We start from the raw sequence: 16,452 nt of genomic DNA, 5'->3' as shown, positions 1-16,452 counted from the left end.
ATTGGAGTTCAGTGTAAGTCAGTAGTCTCCTAGATCTGGGGTCCACCAGAGATCTCAGATGGAAGAGGTTCCGGGAGGACCAGGGGTGTTGCATCTGGCGAGATAGGCTATCTGGCACTCGAGGGTTGGATATAAAAGAGGTCAGGAGCGATTTAGCCGAGGTCAGGGCAAACGCCTTGGAAGACCTACGCCATAGGTTCTGCAGGTGGGACATGGGGCCCAACAATTGGGACTGGGGAACCACTGCCGCCGCACTCTAGAGCATACTATTAGGGTATATAGGGGCCAACCACTGGGATTCAATTTCCGACCAGCGATTGTGAGGCCACTAGGTAGTCCAAGAAGCGACCGCGCAGAGTTGGGCAGCCTGATAGTACCTGACTAGATCCGGGAACGCTAAACCCCCCATCCGATCGGGAGACGGTCATGACCGAGCGAGGTATCCTGTGCCTTTTATAGTTCCATGCGAATCGAAGTATGTCCCTTTGCAATTTTTTCAGGTGGGAGGAGGGGACTGGAATGGGGAGGGTCTGAAAAAGATAAAGGAGTTTCGGGAGGATAGCCATCTTCACAGAGGCTATTCTACCAAGCAGAGAGATTTGGTGTTTCCGCCACTGTAGCAACAGACACCTAATATCTCCATAAAGGGATGGGTAGTTTGCCTGATAGAGGGAGGTATAGGTTGGGGTGATGTTTACCCCCAGGTATCGAAGGGAGGTGGACCCCCAGTGGTAGGGAAAGTTGGATCGTAGATGTTCCACCTCCAACGGTGGAATGTTAATCGGGAGGGCTTCGGACTTCGACGCATTAAGTTTGTAGCCCGATAGCGCACTGTAACGGTCTAACTCCATATGCAAGTTGGGCAGGGATATCCTGGGTTGGGTAAGAGTAAGAATTACGTCGTCCGCAAATAGCGAAATCTTAAACTCCTGGCCTCGCACCGGAACCCCTCTTATAGCCTGGTTCCGCCTAATAGACGCCGCCAGGGGTTCAATACAGAGGGCGAATAGTAGGGGTGACAGCGGGCATCCCTGACGCGTACCATTGGAGATGGAAAAGGGCGAGGAGGTGGCAAAGGGGGTCTTCACTTGAGAAGACGGGTTGGAGTAAAGATGTTGTATGGCCCGCAAAAAAGGTCCCTCCATCCCTATGTGGGTCAGCGTGGCGAACAGGAAGGGCCAACCCAATCTATCAAATGCTTTTTCTGCGTCCAAGCTCAGGAGCAGGGACGGCATTCCCTCCCTGTTCGCCACGTCGACCAGGTCTATCACCCTCCGGGTGTTATCCCCTGCTTGGCGGAGGGGGACAAAGCCCACTTGGTCCTTGTGGATCAAAGAGGGTAGGACCTTGTTAAGGTGCAGAGATAACAATTTAGAAAAATTTTTTAGGTCTGCGTTCAACAACGCAATGGGTCTATAATTCGCGCAAAGGATGGGGTCCTTATTTGGCTTGGGTATTAAGGTAAGGAAGGAACGTTGCATATCTGAGGGGACGGGTGTTTTCTGTAGAAAAGCGTTAAAGAGGCTGCTCATGTGCGGAGTTAAGAGGGGGGAAAATGCTTTGTAGTATTCGTAGGGCAGACCGTCTGGACCCGGGGATTTATGTGCGGGGAGGGATTTAATGGTCCGTTCCACTTCGTCCTCCGTGACGGGCATGTTCAAAATGAGCAAGTCCGAATCTCTAATTTTGGGGATGGCGCTGTCGGACAGGTACTGCTGTATACGCTGTGAAACCTCCACCGACACAGGGTTGCTAGGGATGTCAGGACTATTATAGAGCTCCACATAAAAGCCAGCAAACGTATCAACTATGTCTTTGGGGTGGGAAACAACTGCATTAGATCTAGTTTTTATCTGGTGTGGAGCAGAGAGAAGGGTTTTGTCTTTGAGCTTCCGCGCTAGGAGGGAGTGTGCTTTATTGCCCCTATCATAGTATGTCTGTTTGATCCTCAGCAGGGCTTTCTCAACACGGCGAAGCGCCAGGTCCGCAAGCGCCATACGCAAATTGACAATTTGACGATCAGCCGTGGCCGAGTGAGCCAGATTAAAGTCTCCTCCCACCACCAAATAACCGTGGTCATCCTTAAATAGACGTGCAAAAACCCTGGAGAGGAAGCTATGCTGATGGACATTAGGGGCGTATAGCGCACACAGGGTGATCGGCCGTGATTGCCACGTACCCTTAAGTATCAGGAAGCCCCCCCGGGGATCGCTGTAATGATCAACATAGGTAAAGGGTGCTCCTTGTCGGATCAGGATAGCCACCCCCGCCCTCTTATGGGACCCCGAGGATAGATACGCAAGCGGAAAGCTCCTGGAGGCGAAGGCAAAAGATCCCCCCCTGTCAAAGTGCGTCTCCTGAACCAAGATAATATCTGCTCCCGACTGTTTAAACTCCCTTAGTGCCAGATGCCGTTTCCTGTTTGAATTTAGGCCGTGAACATTCAGAGATAGAATCTTAGCCATCAGTCAAGTCTGGGGGGGGTAGGAGAGCGGTCTGTGTCTAATAAATCTTACCCGGTAACAACGTCCAAGAGGGACCGCCAGGAGCCAGGAGCAGACGCATTCCAGTCGTAGGGCCCCGCCACTACGTGTCCGATCCCTGCAGGCAGCGGAAGGAAGACAGAGGAGAGAAGAGAGGGGGAGATAGAAAGTGAGAGAAGGGAGAAAAACGTTAGTACAACGTTAGAAAGGCATCGCAATGAAAACATGGGCCCATAATCGGACCAAACATAGGGCAATATTCGGCCCCGGGTAAAAAAGTCATTCGGGACTGCACGGATTCCCAGGGGGCCACCAGACCCAGCGCACGAGGCGTGGGCCTGGCGGCCGCATAGGAGTCCAGGTCTCCTCATTCAGGTCCTAAGGAGGAATAGAGGAGCGTAAAATGTGTAAAAACTTGAACAGGAGCAAAATCACTAAAATATAAATAAGATGAATAAAATAAAGAAAAAAGAAAAACAACCCAAAAAAAGGGTTAGGGGGAGAGTCGTGAGAGCAAGGGGGAACCCACTCTCCCGAATCTCCCAACCAGCAGCCTAAGTGCAGTAAGTTATTGAAAAGGCACCAAAGGGGAAAGCGTAGGAGGTGAGGGTTGAGTAGCGATGAGGTCCCAATCGGGGAGCCGGGGGGGGGGGGGGGGGGCGGATGCCCAGATCTTCACAGAAAGTCGGCAGATCTTCAGGATACCGCAGAGAGGCCGATTTGCCCTGATGTTTGGCAGTGAGGCTAAATGGGAAACCCCAGCGGTAAGGGATCTGGGCGTCTTGCAGGGTACGGAGCAAGGGTTGGAGAAGTCTACGTTTTTGCAGCGTAATCCAGAAGAGGTCCGGAAAAAGTTGCACTGGGTGGTTCCGGAAAGACACCTCACGGGCTAAATGGGCTTGTCGCAGGATATCCTCCTTAAGGTGGAACGAGTTGACTCTGCAAATAAAGTCCCTGGGGCCAGAAGTAGCATTTTTGGGGCGTAGGGCCCTATGAGCTCTATCCATCTCAATAAATTTAGTGGGGGGTTCTCCGAGGAGAGTGTTGAATAGTTCCTGCAAGATAATCTGAGCGTCCTCCGGGCCCTCCGACTCCGGAACCCCTCGCACTCTGATGTTGTGCCGGCGCCCCCTGTTGTCCAAGTCCTCCACATGGCGCTGCATATCTCTCAGGAGCAGATGGTGTTCAGCCCCTTGCGTTTGGATTTTGTGGACCGCAATTTTGGCCTCTTGTATCTCCTCTTCAGCCATCTCCACCATGTCCGCAAGGTGCTTAAGGCCAGAGTGGAGCATTTGTATTTCCGCCCGACACGTGGATTTGACATCTTCAATCAATTGTTTAAAATCCTCTTTGGTAGGGATCGCTTGTAAGTATAATTGCCACTGAGGGTGCAGTGGTGTTGTGGTCATGTCTCCCGGGTTGTCCCGGTCTATGCGATGACGTGGCGACAGTGGCCTAGGGTCCACGGGTCCAGCAGTGCGAGAGGCGGGGGCATGCTCAGGGGGAGAATCCCAGACCCCCGGCCACTCTGAAGTATGAGCCAAGGGAGGTGGCTGGTGTCGTCCCCTGGTATCCTGGGGTGGAAGGGCTACGGGTCCCCCTGGGTAAGCCGACACCCCTGGTCGTCCCCCGTGACCGCGTGGGGGGAAGGGGTTCCCCGAGGTGCCCAGCCTCTGAGACTTAGGTGGGGGCGACCCCGAGTCAGGATTCAGCAGGGGTCCGTCCATTCCCCCGGGCCCCCGGTACGCCCAGGACAGGGGCTCCTCAGGGGGGGGAGGGCAGGGAAGTCCTCAGCCGCAAAAGAAAGGGGGGACCCCTCGGACACAGCACTGGAGTCTGGGGGCGTCCGGAGCATCCTGGGCAAGGCCAAAGAGCACTGAGTGTCCGGAGGAGGGGGGGACCTACTGCCAGAGGGCCCCAGGCCTAGTCCACCCCCCTCCCCGATCCGTCCAGTCCCGCACAGGAACTCCCCTCCGGCGTCCAGAGCTGCAGGAGTGCGGAGGGGGGACTGCGGTGCCGAGCAGCACAGGGATAGAGAGGGTCCCAGGGGGGGCCTAGTCTTGTGTCCTGGCGGCGGCGTGGGCGGTGTGGTAGGCCGCAGGTCTAGCTGGACGGCCTCAGAGGCGGGCGGGACCGGGGATCGACTCACCGCACCGGAGGCCTCCAGGCCCGGGGATGTCAGCCGCGGTGTCCCTCGATCCCCCGGTCCGTGCTGGAGGTTCGGATGGGCCCTGCGGGCCGGAGAAGGAGCCCGCGCCATTTTGGGAGGTCCGTCGGTCGGGAGCTCCGTCGTGGAGAAGAAGGACCGGAGGTCCGTGGCTGTGCCCAACGAGGCTGCGGGAGGTCCCCTGGAGCTGGAGGACCGTGTGGCCCTAGATTTCCCCATCGGATGGGGCTGGATTTTCCCCGTAGGTGCGGTGTAGCAGAGGCTGGAGGGAGAGCAGGAGATTTAGGCTGCCATCCGGGTCGACTTCCGGTCACGCCCCCCTGGGTCCCAACTTTTAATAACTAGACCACGCTTTACTCCACGCCGTCGGCAGCGGTACGGGTGAACGAGTGATGCTCGGACTCTTTCCCCATCACTAATGGGACGAGGCAGGGGTGCCCTCTGTCTCCCCTAATTTTTATTCTGACACTGGAACCACTTATGTGTCACGTTCGGAATGACCCGAATATTACTGGCATAGCCAAACCCTCGGCACACCACAAAATTGCGGCGTACGCTGACGATCTAATTTTTTCCGTCTCCAATCCACACATTTTGCTTCCCAATATACTTGCGTCTCTACGGCGATACGGCAGCCTATCAAACTATAAAATCAATTGCGCCAAGTCGGCTGTATTGAATATATCGGTCCCGGATGGTGAGGCCAAGAGGCTCCGCTCCGCTTTTCCATTCTACTGGGCTGAAAAATCTATACGTTACCTGGGCTTTGACATCGCAGCGGATTTAGCGCAATTGTACCCGCTTAATTTTGTCCCTCTCCTGGATAGACTGAAATCTGATTTGGGAAACTGGCATGCTTTAACGGTTCGGGCGATGTAATGCATTCAAAATGACGGCCCTCCCGCGGATCTTATACATGTTCCAGACATTACCGATCCGGTTACCCCCAATTTTTTTCAGACAACTGCAGGTGCTGCTCCGGGACCCAGAGCCCGTTTGCAATTGCTTGCCAGACCAAAGGACAAGGGGGGTCTCCCAGATCTCAGACAATACTACTGCTAGCGAGAGTCGTTGATTGGCATTGTAATGGCCCACACAAGCAGTGGGTGGAGATGGAGATTGAGGATGGATCCATTCCCCTATTGACCTCCCCGTGGCTCCTGTCCTCCCTACCAAAAGACCTCAGAGGTCACCCCGTAGTGGGAGCTACGTTGGCTGTTGTGCGGAGGTTGTTCCGCTGCACACACATTGCTCCCCTGCCATCACCAATGACTCCGGTTATAGGTAATCCAGACTTCCCACCGGGATTTACCAACAAGAAACTGCGACAGTTGACAGTGGTGGGGAAACAGCGTCTGGGAGAGGTTTGGCACCCGGGAGGGCTCCCGACCACGCAAACTGTCGCCGAGCTTTCTGACCCTCAGCTTGACTTGTTTAGTGCTTATCAACTTTGTCACTTTCTTCTGCCCATACAAAGGGCCCCCTACACTCCTAGAGACCTGACACCCTATGAATCCATCTGTCACAAAAGGGAACCTGTGCGACACACCCTCTCCCTCCTGTACAACCTATTGAGTAGTCAGGAGGAGGAGTCGACCCCCACCATTTATCCACAAATGGGAGAGGGACTTAGGCATCACATTTACCTCACAACAGATAGGGAAGATCCTGACCTTAGTACATAAAGCTTCCATCGCAAACCAATATCAAGAATCAGGATACAAGATAGTCTCACGCTGGTATAGAGTCCCATACCTTCTGAATAAAATGGATAGATCGATCCCGGATGTTTGTTGGAGGTGAAATTCAGATATGGGGACCATGGGACACCTTTTCTGGGCATGCCCGGCCTTGAGGAACTTTTGGGTTCCCAGCAGCGTGCCTTCTACACTTGACCGAACAGCCTGTTCGAAAATACAAAAAAACCCTCACGATGCAACTCCTGAATGCCGCCCGGGCCTGCATTCCCGCACTGTGGAGGCAGCCTCAGCCCCCATCCAAGGTGCTGTGGTATTCCAAAGTCAATCATATTCTCCGGATGGAAGAATTGACCGCCACCCTTCACAACACTGAAGAGGCATTTAGTGTTACATGGAGGCCCTGGAGGTATTTTACTGGTACTCGAGACTACATTCGGGAGGTGAGCAGTGCCTCTGTCCCAGAAAACGACTGAACATCTAACGATTACCTACGTAGGCCATGTTTGCTCTGGGTGGCATTCCCCCCCTCCCTTTTTGTCTTTATTTTTCTTTTTTTCCCCGCCGCCATCCCCCCACCTCCTCTCTATCCGTCTTTGCACTCTCTTCTTCCCCCGTCCTCCCTTTTGACTATGCCTTGTCTCCTTACTAGCCTTCGGGACCCAGAAGAACCCCAGGGTTCTGGACATGACCGGCTCATATTTTACTCTGGTTCACGTAGGTCATGATAAGCTGGCTCGCTGTGGTCCCAATTGTTCTCCATGATTACATTTGTCTGAACGGAGCTGCACTACTCCGTTACTCAGTACTTCTGTACTACATGTTGGAGGTGGGGTTTCTCTCTTTTCTGCATGAAACTGTAGGACTCCCCTCTGAGAACCCAGAGTTATTTGGCTGCCTATTTTTTGTTACCATGTAATTGTGACCCTGGGTCATGCTGTATGGTTGACTGTTATATTTATGTTCTACTTAACAAAAGAATAATAAAATTAAAAAACAATAAGTCAATGCCAACAACTTAAAATGAAAGCCTATGGCATCGAGAAATCCCAGGCGGTCTCCCATCCAGGTACTAACCAGGTCCCAACCCTGCTTAGCCTCTGAGATCAAAGGCACACTCAACCCTCTTGACAAACGCCAAGATGGTCACCTTGGGAAACAAACAAAAAAAAACAAGTCAACGCCAACAACATAAAAAGAAGCCTGCGGCATTTGGAAAACCCAGGCGGTCTCCCATCCAGGTACAAACCAGGCCCAACCCTGCTTAGCCTCTGAGACCAAACGAGATTGGGCGCTTTCAGGGTGTTGTGCCCAAATGGCAAATTCTTTGTGCACTCTCAACCCTCTTGACAAATGCCAAGATGGTCACCTTGGGAAACAAGGGAGAAAAAACAGGTCAACGCCGACAACATAATGAAAAGCTTACGGCACCTGGTATTCCCAAGCTGTCTCCCATCCAGGTACTAACCAGGCCCATCGCTGCTTAGCCTCCGAGATCAGATGAGATTGCGCTCTTTCAGGGTGATTTGGCCGTAGGCACTCCTTTTGGGCACTCTGAAGCCTCTTGACAAAGGCCGAGATGGTCACCTTGGGAAACAAGCTAAAAAAAACAGGTCAAAGCCAACAACATAAAAAGAAGCCTACGGCATCCAGTATTCTCAGGCGATCTCCCAATCAAGACACTAACCAGACCAGATCCTTCTATGGCACCTGGTCTTCCCAGGCAGTCTCCCATCCAGGTACTAACCAGGCCTGACACTGCTTAGCCTCTGAATTCAGACAAGATCGGGTGCTTTCAGGGTGATGTGGCCGTAAGCGTTCTCTTCAAGACACGCCCAACCCTCTTGACAAACGCCAAGATGGTCGCCTTGAGAAACAAGCGAAATAAACAGTTCAAAGCCAACAACATAAAAAGAAGCCTATGGCACCTGGTATTTCCAGGCGGTCTCCCATCCAGGTACTAACCAGGCCCGACACTGTTTAGCCTCTGAGATCAGATGAGATTGGGTGCTTTCAGGGTGATGGGGCCGTAGGTGATCTCTTTGGGCACTCTCAACCCTCTTGTTAAACGCCAAGATGGTCACCTTGGTAAACAAGCGAAAATAAACAGGTAAACGCCAACAACATAAAAAGAAGCCTACGGCACCTGGTATTCACAGATGGTCTCCCATACAGGTATTAACCAAGCCGTACATTGCTAGGCCTCCGAGATCAGATGAGATTGTGCGCTTTCAGGGTGATGTGGCCATAGGTGTTTTATTTAGACACTCTCAACCCTCTTGACAAATACCAAGATGGTTATCTTGGCAAACAAGTGAAAAAAAATAGGTCAACGCCAACAACATAGACCCTGGCGGTCTCCCATCTGACCCAGACCCTGCTTAGCCTCTGAGATCAGGCGAACGCTTTGGGACATACTCAAAACTCTTGGCTGATGCTAAAATGGTCACCTTGGGAAACAAGCAAATGAAAAACAAGTCAAAGCCAACAATATAAAAAGATTCCTATGGCACCTTTAATTAGGTACTATCCAGGCCGGACCCTGGTTAGCCTCTGAGATCAGATGAGATTGGGCGCTTTCAGGGGGATGTGGCCGTAGGAGATTTCTTTGGGCTCTCTCAGCCCTCTTGACAAATGCCAAGATGATCACCTTGGGAAACAAGCGGAAAAAAAAAACCATGTCAACGCCAACAACTTAAAAAGAATCCTACGGCACCTGGTATTCCCAGTTGGTCTCCCATCCAGTTACTAATCAGGCCCGACAATGCTTAGCCTCTGAGATCAGACAAGATCAGGCACTTTCAAGGTGATGGGGCCATAGGCAACATGGTCATCTTGGGAAACAAGTGAAAAAAACCAAGTAATTGCCAACATTGGAGGCTAAGCAGGGTTGAGCAATCAGTTTCCTTGCCTGAAATAGGCATCTCAGAACTGCCATCTGGCTACTTCCCGGGTTTCCAACTCCTTCAACTAATCCCAGGAGAAAATACTTCGCATCCATCCTGGTGGAGGTTCCAAACATCCGATCAATGGTTCCTGTCACCTCTGTCCAGTAGCCGATCAACTTCGGGCATCTCCAAAACATGCACCGGGGGCAACTTGCGTCTGGCCGTTCGGCCAAACTGAAAAAGTTTACGAGGAGCATAATAGGTTCTATATAATAAGAACAGATGTGACATCCTCTGTGAGGAGAGCCACAATTCACCACAGGCAGGATTCCTGTGGCCAATTATAGCTCAGGGGGGTTTAGTACACACCCCACACTATATAAGGCCGCCAGCGCGGCGGCCTTGTATAGTGTGTTGCGGTGGTCAGGGAAAGAGGACGATAGGCAGGGACAGTGTCTTTACTGCTTGGGAACCTAGCACTGTTACAGTGGGTGTTCTGTGCCTCCTGCACAGTACACACCTGAAGCTACCCTTTATTACTGCTGTTCAATTTCTGCAATACATGCATCTGCAGTGCAGAAGTTAGAGTGGGTGTTGTGTGCATCCTGCACAGTATACACCTTATTGCTGGTGTTCTGTTTCTGTAATACAGGAACCTATCACTGTTACAGTGCTAGGGTGTACAGAGAAGCTGGTATATATAGAAGACTACAGCATACAGAAGAAAGGCTAGTGAATACAGAATACAGACTCGTGTATGTAGATAGGCTTGAGTATACAGAGATGCTAGAGTAAACAGTGGCTAGTTTAAAGAGAGGCTAGTATATACAAATATGTTAGTGTATATAGAGAGGTTAGTGTATAGAGAGAGTCGAGTGTATACAGAAAGGACAGTGCATATAGAGAAGCTAGTGTATACAGAAGACAGGCTTGGGTATACATCAAAGCTGACAATCTATACAGAAGACTGGGTAGTGTATACAGAGAGTCTAGTGGGTACAGAACACAGGCTGGTGTATTCTAGCTAGTTTTTACAGTCTAGTGTATACAGAAGACAGGCTGTGGTATACAGAGAGTTTAGTGTATTCAGAGAGACAGAGAAGCTAGTGTGTACAGAAGAAAGGCTAGACAGGCTATAAAGAGAGACAAGTTTTTACAGAAGACAGTTTTGGGTATACAGAGATGCTAGTTTATACAGAGAGACTAATGTATACAGAAGACAGGCTAGGGCATACAGAAGACGGGCTAGTGTATTTAGAACATAGGCTAGTGTATATCGAAGACAGGCTATTATATGCAGAAGATCGGCTAGTGTAAACATGCTGGTGTATATAGAGAGGCTAGTGAATTTAGAGGGTAGGCTAAGTGATAACAGAAGACAATCTGGGCTATACAGAGACATTTCATCATTTCATCTAGCGCACATCTCTAATGGAGTTTGTCTCATAGCCATGTTATGCCTTTTCATTCTTATGCTAAATATAGATTATACTCACTACACGATTTTAATCATCCACATCAACTATCATACATATAAATAAACCATGTACTCTTTTGCTCTATTTTACATATTTGTAATTCTCCACATCAACTGTCACATTGAGTATGTGACAATATGACACACAATCCTGACTTATTTATTTTATTTCTATTTAGAAATAGAGAGTACTATCTCAAAATCCGGTTAAATCTATTCACTTCGATGAGTTCTACCGCTAATTGTACGGTAATGCAAAATGTTCACAAAACAATCCATTTGCTACCAGACATGCTGCACATACTAAGAGTAATGTAACTATCGCTCGCTAACGATGTAAACAGTTTTATTGCTTTTCTGACATTAACCGAGTATCTCTGACATTAACTGAGTATCTCTCTGCACTATGATCTTAATAATAATAATAATAATAATAGGATTGTGTAATGCAAAGATCAACTAGTCTAATATAAGCTTTCTCATTGGTACCGGCATATCCTTTAAATTTAGACTAACGCAACTATTTGTCGGCCATTTTCAATCTAAGCTTTCAATCTCTTACCTTTGAACAGTGATACTTCCTCCCTACAATATTAAGCCATATTAATGTCCTTTTGGTCGCCTATATTATACAACTCTCTGAAAAGCCTATATGTAGAGAATAAAACTAGTCTTACATATTAATAAAACAATTTTATTGCTCAACCAGTATCAGCTGTCATGAAAAGTTTTGCTATACTTATTATTATTATTTTATAGAGATTACTATCTCTAAATCATGGTAATAAGTTATAATGTCTACAGCTAATTTTACGTTAAAGCAAAAGTCACACAAAACCATCTTTTTAAAACCTTTTACACACTGCACATTAAGAGTAATGCAACCATCTCTCGCTACCTCTATGCAATAGGATTCTCTTTCTGACTCTATTTTGTGTATTACTTCTTCTCCACATTAACTGTCACAATGATAACCATTTGTAACATATAACACTTGCAACACATTTTTTAACAGCAGCAAGAAAAATCAGTGGGACGGTTTACTTGATTGAGAAGTGGTTGCAATAGCAAAGCATAGCAATTCAGTTTGATTACATTAATAACACATAATGCAACTATTTTACATTCACCTCATGCATACATCATAATGTAAGCTGTCTATCACTATTAATGTTCATGGTTACTGATACATTAAGCCGATAACCAGTGGAAACGGAAAACAGTCAGTGTAAGCCGTCTTCGTGCGTAGCAAAATTAATGGAACGATTTACACGTTGGAATTTTAGAAGCTACGTCAATTTACTCTTAAATACCCTTTAGCTGCTTAGCTTACACTTTGCTGTATGTAGCCGCGTTTACATGTAAGTAACCAATGGGGATTGACAATTCATGTAATGCAATTTGCCTCTTTGCCATGTCATACTTTGCCAGTTATTATACTTTCTCATCCGATAGAAACCTTGTCGTTGCTGATATTTCATGATTACAGCAATCATCTCATCTAATTGCTATTCCGACATTCTGCCTTGGTATTACTTTACAACGCTCTATTGAACAGTGTAAAGGTAAGCTAGATATTTTGTGTATTTCCACTTAAACTCGACCTGTATATACTGTCTCAATATTATCATATCTAATTTTGCTAAATTGGATTATAGAGTTTGCTATGTCTAAATCCAAGTTACCTACTCACCTTTATTACGTATACTGCTAATTTTAGGATAATACAAAACCATCTTATTTGCTTCTTTACACGCTGCACATATTAAGAGTAATACAATGCTACCGATGTGAACAGTTTAATTGCTCTTCTCACATTTAGCTGGTATCTCTCTGCTATAGGAAACTGAATTTGTACCACAACGATCACTCATCTAATATCAGTCCACTCAGTGCTACCGGGATAACTTTTACATTTAGAGTATTGAAATGATTTCTCAGTCATTTTGAAGCTACTGCAAACAACGCTTCCGATCTCTTTTCAACTGCAATACTTAATCTCTGCAATATTAAGTAATATTTAGCTGCTTAGCTCACACTTTGCTGTACGTAGCCGTGTTAACTGTATTAATGGTAACCTGTAAGTAACCAATGGGGATTGACATTTCATCTCTAATTCACATTCACATTTCTAATGCAGTTTGTCTCTTTGCCATGTCATACTTTGCCAGTTATTATACTTACTCATCCTTAAAGACACGTAAGGATCCTGAAAACGATAGAAACCTCGTCACGTCGTTGCTGATATTTCATGATTACAGCAATTATCTCATCTAATTGCTATTCCGACATTCTGCCTTGGTATTACTTTGCAACGCTCTATTGAACAATGTAAAGGTAAGCTAGATATTTTGTGTATTTCCACTTAAACTCGACCTGTATATACTGTATCAATATTATCCTTTCTAATTTTGCTAAATTAGATTATAGAGTTTGCTATGTCTAAATCCATTACCTACTCTCCTTTATTACGTATACTGCTAATTTTAGGATAATACAAAACCATCTTATTGCTTCTTTGAACGCTGCACATATTAAGAGTAATGCAATGCTACCGATGGGAACAGTTAAATTGCTCTTCTCACATTTAGCTGGTATCTCTCTGCTATAGGAAACTGAATTTGTACCACAACGATCACTCATCTAATATCAGTCCACTCAGTGCTACCGGGATAACTTTTACTTTTATAGTATTGAAATGATTTCTCAGTCATTTTGAAGCTACTGCAAGTAATTCTTCCGATCTCTTTTCAACTGCAATACTTAATCTCTGCTATTGCAGACTATTTAGCTGAATATTTAGCTGCTTTGCTGTACGTAGCCGTGGGGATTGGCATTTCATCTATAATTCATTTTCACATTTCTAATGCAGTTTGTCTTTTTGCCATGTCATCCTCTGCCAGTTATTATCCTTTCTCATCCTTATGCTATATTTGGGGTATATTCACTACATGATTAAAGACACGTAATGAACCTGATTGATAAAAACCTACACACGTCGTTGCTGTTATTTCGTGTATTTCCACTTAAACCCGACCTGTATATAATGTCTCAATATTAATTTTAGAGTTATTTTGCTATATTTATTATTAGAATAAACTGATTACTATCTCTAAATCCTGGTAAACCAGCTCACACTTAACCATCTTATTGCTACCTTACACGCAGCACATATTAACATTTAGCCGGTATCTCTCTGCAATAGTAAACGAAATGTGTAGATCACTCATCCAATATCGTCTTTTCAGTGCTACCGGAACAACTTTTAAATTTAGAGTAATGCAACGATTTCTCAGTTTTATGAAGCTACTGCAACTAACGCTTTGGATCTCTTTCCTGATAAATTACGCTCTGCAATATTAAGCCATGTAAATTGTCCTATTGGTCTGCTAACAATGCTATGTATAATTTTACAAATCTTTCAAAAGCAATATCGTCTCACTGCAATATTTACACTCTGCATAATAAATAGGAATAATGCGAATAATGCTAATAATAAAGTCGTCTAAAACTCGGCTATAAGTAGAGAATAAAACTATCTTACATCAAAATAAACCATGTACTGCCAAACAAATAACGGCCAATTACTTAACGTCTCTCAGTCAATGACTTAACAAAATAAACTTAGCACTCGTTTGCTCTATTTTGTATATTTGTAGTTCTCCACATTAACTGTCACATTGATTTCACCACTGACAACACACCACTTTTTAACAGCACCAAAATATGAAAAAAGCACTTTACATGTTTCAGAAGTAGTTGCATTAGCAAAAAATAAAGTCCTGTCTTCTTTACACGCTAGCTTTTCTGTATACATTAATCTCTCTGTGTACACCAGCCACTCTGTATAGACTAGCCTCTCTGTCTTCTGTATACACGTGCCCGTAATCTATATACACTAGCCTGTCTTATTTTTACAATAGTCTCGGTGTCCCAGCCTCTCCGCATACACTAGCCTCACTAGCCCCAGACTGTCTTCTGTCTACACAAGCCTATCTGTAAAAAAAATAGCCGGTCTTCTGCATACTCTAGCCTCTCTGTGTAACACAGTCTCTCTCTGGATTCCCTAGCCTCCATCTCTGCATACCCAGGACCTTCCTCTGTATAATCTAGCCTATATGTATACACAAATATACAAATTAGCCTTCTGTATACACGAGCCTCACTGTCTACTCTTGGTTGTCTTTTGTATACACTAGCATCTCTTTATACATTAGCTCTCTGTATACCCAAGCCTCTCTGTATACACTAGTCCACCGGTATACACTAGCAAGTCTGCATACACTAGCCTCTCTTTGTAACCCAACTTCTCTCTCTGTATACCTTAGCCTCCATCTCTGCATACCCAGGACGTTCTTCTCTATAATCTAGCCTATGTGTATACACTAGCCGGTCTTCTGTAGACATTAGCCTCCCTGTATAAACTAGCTGGTCTACTGTATACACTAGTCCGTCTGTATACACTAGCAAGCTTGCATACACTAGCCTCTCTGTGTAACCCAGCCTCCATCTCTGCATACCCACATTAGCCTCTCTGTATATACTAGCCAGTCCTCTGTATACACTAGTCCATCTGTATACACTAGTAAGTATGCGTACTCTAGCCTCTCTCTCTGTATACCTTAGCCTCCATCTCTGCATACCCAGGACGTTCTTCTGCATAATCTAGCCTCTCTGTATAAACTAGCCAGTCCTCTGTATACACTAGTCCATCTGTATACACTAGCAAGTATGCATACTCTAGCATCTCTCTCTGTATACCCTAGCCCCCATCTCTGCATACCCAAGGACGTTCTTCTGTATAATCTAGCCTATCTGTATACACTAGCCTGTCCTTTGTACACATTAGCCTCTCTGTATAAACTAGCCGATCCTCTGTATACACTAGTCCGTCTGTATACACTAGCAAGTCTATGTAACCAAGCCTAGCCTCTCTCTCTGTATACCCTAGCCTCCATCTCTTGCATAAACCAGGACCTTCTTCTGTATAATCTAGCCTATCTGTATACACTAGCCTGTCTTTTGTACACATTTGCCTCTCTGTATAAACTAACCGGTCTTCTGTATATACTAGTCCGCCTGTATACACTAGCAAGTATGCATACTCTAGCCTCTCTCTCTGTATACCCTAGCCTCCATCTCTGCATACCCAGGACGTTCTTCTGTATAATCTAGCCTATCTGTATACACTAGCCTGTCCTTTGTACACATTAGCCTCTCTGTATAAACTAGCCGATCCTCTGTATACACTAGTCCGTCTGTATACACTAGCAAGTCTATGTAACCAAGCCTAGCCTCTCTCTCTGCATACCCTAGCCTCCATCACTTGCATAAACCAGGACCTTCTTCTGTATAATCTAGCCTATCTGTATACACTAGCCTGTCTTTTGTACACATTAGCCTCTCTGTGTAAACTAGCCGGTCTACTGTATACACTAGTCCATCTGTATACACTAGCAAGTCTGCATACTCCTGCCTCTCTGTGTAACCCAGCCTCTCTCTCTCTCTGTATACCCTAGCCTCCATCTCTGCATACCCAGGACGTTCTTCTGTATAATCTAGCCTATCTGTAAAAAATAGCCTGTCTTTTGTACATATTAGCCTCTCTGTATAAACTAGCCGGTCCTCTGTATACACTAGTCCGTCTGTATACACTAGCAAGTCTGTGTAACCAAGCCTCTCTCTCTGCATACCCTAGCCTCCATCTCTTGCATAACCAGGACCTTCTTCTGTATAATCT

General features: G+C 46.4%; 4 pseudogenes; all 4 read right to left on the bottom strand.

Moving 5' to 3' along the window:
* Positions 1-7,766: 7,766 nt before the first annotated feature.
* On the bottom strand, positions 7,767-7,885 carry LOC144000240 (5S ribosomal RNA; annotated as a pseudogene).
* Positions 7,886-8,045: 160 nt separating this feature from the next.
* Positions 8,046-8,164, bottom strand: LOC144000199 (5S ribosomal RNA; annotated as a pseudogene).
* A 99-nt stretch (positions 8,165-8,263) lies between these two features.
* Positions 8,264-8,382, bottom strand: LOC144000220 (5S ribosomal RNA; annotated as a pseudogene).
* A 669-nt stretch (positions 8,383-9,051) lies between these two features.
* LOC144000178 (5S ribosomal RNA) lies at positions 9,052-9,170 on the bottom strand (annotated as a pseudogene).
* Between the last annotated feature and the right edge of the window lie 7,282 nt (positions 9,171-16,452).

This window comes from Lithobates pipiens, unplaced genomic scaffold, assembly GCF_037356315.1.
Source record: "Lithobates pipiens isolate NorthernLeopardFrog02 unplaced genomic scaffold, aLitPip1_a1.2 Scaffold_191, whole genome shotgun sequence".
In the NCBI taxonomy this organism is placed as follows: Eukaryota; Metazoa; Chordata; class Amphibia; order Anura; family Ranidae; genus Lithobates; species Lithobates pipiens.
This window is presented reverse-complemented; position numbering and strand designations above follow the sequence as displayed.